Genomic DNA, 2,767 nt, shown 5'->3' with positions numbered 1-2,767 from the left:
ACGTTGAATCAACGTTGAGATTTACGTTGATGCAAACTTTCATATACAACAAAAATTAAACGTAGATTCAATGTTTGCATATTACGTTGAATCAACGTTATTTCAACCAAGTTGTGCCCACTGGGATGTTTGAGAAAGTTGACAAATGTCATCGTCGACATTTGAGGGTTATTCTAAATATTAAATACCCAAAAATTATTAAAAATAAATCCCTATACTCTGTTACAAAATCTGGCCCATTGACAAATCGTATTGACAAAAGTAGGTGGTCAATGCTTGGGCACATTTTGCGGAGTGATGAACTCACTCCTGCACATTGTGCACTTGTATTTGCCGTCACTCAGTCTGTAGTTCTGAAAGGCCGAAAAGGAAGACACTGTGTTAATTTATTTGCAAAAATTAAATCTGATATAAAAGAAAAAGGGCTGAATCTCGATAACATTGTTGATTTTTATAAACTTAAAGAAATTGCTAAAAACAGAACCCGATGGAAGGCAATGTATAAGGATGTTCCATTTTTGTAAAATGTGGCTGTGACTTATCAGACACAAAATTTATTTCGTGTCTGTCAAAAGTTTAATAAATATAAAAAAATTAGCTAGATCGTATGTGTTGTCTACTACTGCCGCACGTTGCTCTTGTAACTAGCTAGCTGCTCATCTAGGTCTCCAGTGAGTTACGAGACTTTGTCGGCGCTGTTGATTTTCATTTTCATTTATTTATTCCGGTAAGCATTTACAACAAATACAAATGAACAAGAATAAAATAAAAGAAGTCAAATTATTGCCAATTAAATTTAAAAATAGACAAAAGAGGTCATGGATCATGGAGCTCCCATACCCAAACCAAAGGGGCACATGCATGAATGAGAATCAGCGATCACCACGGGCAACATTGTCTACCACGATCAGGCAGACACCATTTTCAGATGATAACTCGTCGACATCAAACATACAGCACACTCGGCGGCAATATTTGTTTTTCATATATGAGAATCGCCAATGAATAAAAATTAAGCAGCCTGATTGGCTGTTCTACGTCAAATTCAGTCAAGCATTGTACGAAAAATAAACAAGCTCCAGAGTGCGAATAAGCAGGACTTGGCTGTTCTGTCCAAGGACTTTTAACTGTTACCAGGATAGGAAGCTGGCTGGTTTAAGCCGTCTAACTTGAATTAGCCTTATGTGCGGTATTGTTATGCAAATGAACCAGATAAGCACAATCTGCACATGCTCAGAAAAACAAAACTTTCCTTAGCCACACCATGGCCACACTGCGTATCGGCTAGGCGTACAGCTAGACCTAGCCGAGAATTACGGTACGGTAAAACAAAGCAAAATGAGAGTACTAATTTCACTTGGCATGCAAATAAATCATACTTACACACTTAAAAACAAACTAGTCTACCAATCGATAAAATCACCTGCAAGTTAAGACACAAGGCAAGTATGTCTACAAATTTGATTTTAAGTTGATGTGGTTAGGCTAGCCTAGACCCAGCCTAGGCCATGTCTAACCGCTTATAAAATGCAGAAAAAAGACCAAAAACAAATTAGAATTAAGTTATCAACTAACTAGTGCATTAAAATTATTCATATACTTACTAATTACCTATATAAAATTAAAATGTATTGCTCACAAACTCTAATATTTTGGATTTTAATACGCCTTTTCTACGAATCGGTAGACATCTTGAAGTGATGACAAACAGCCTAAGTCAGGCGTAACAAACAAAAATAAGATAAGCTAGACCTAGCTGGTACGCCTAGCCGATACGCAGTGTGGCTAAGGAAAGTTTTGTTTTTCTGAGCATGTGCAGATTGTGCTTATCTGGCTCATTTACATAACAATACCGCACATAAGGCTAATTCAAGTTAGACTGCTTAAACCAGCCAGCTTCTTATCCTGGTAACAGTTAAAAGTCCTTGTTCTGTCTGTCTCGCTTGTTTTGTCTTTGAAGGAATAATGACTGTTTAGTCCAGGGGTGGGCAATAAAATCGATCGGAAGGCCAAAGTGACTTTTTGATTTAACACCGAGGGCCGCACCCAAACCTCGATTTTTTTATGTATTGTTACATCCTTGCCTATTTTTAATTAACTTTATATAATTATATATAATATAGTATTTTGTAGTTACCATTTTTATGACCTTAAGTTTTACTCAACATTTTCTAGGAAAGTACTGTCTTCTTATTTTAATTTGCTTTACTTTGTAAAGCTCATAAATATATTATCCTACAGTATGCTATTGTCCTATGACCTACAAGTTCCTTTACCCGTGGTCAGTATTTAATTAACGCAAGGTCAATGAACTGAGTCTGGTACCTCAAGACTTGAATGTGGTTTCGCATCCTGGACATTTACTTTCAGTTGGTCCTAACCACTTATTTATTACCTTTAATTAAGTATATGTTTATTGGACACTTTACCATAGCGTTTAATTGGTGGATTAGTTTGCTAAGCTTGTTGGAATTGGTGCCCTGATTTGATGGGACCCTTAATATGCAAAGTGTCACACCCATCTTAAATGGTCTTACTACCCAAAGTAATTCAGTTGTAATTTGGGATCCAGTGCAGACAACTCAAGACATCTTTATTACCTGGAACCCTGTTATTTTGTCCGGCTTCAGTTCCTCTCTTATCTGTAAGTAAAGTACTTAAATTTCTGCTTCAGATTCTAACCACCATCATCCTCTAAGCTTATTTATATGTTTAACTTCTATCTTTGTTTAATTACCGTATTATAATCGCATTGTAAATAAATTAT

This window comes from Anneissia japonica, unplaced genomic scaffold (assembly GCF_011630105.1).
Source record: "Anneissia japonica isolate Jap-2015-1 unplaced genomic scaffold, ASM1163010v1 scaffold284953_len930413_cov181, whole genome shotgun sequence".
In the NCBI taxonomy this organism is placed as follows: domain Eukaryota; kingdom Metazoa; phylum Echinodermata; class Crinoidea; order Comatulida; family Comatulidae; genus Anneissia; species Anneissia japonica.
The sequence above is the reverse complement of the archived record's forward strand: the minus strand, read 5'-3'. Positions refer to the sequence as shown.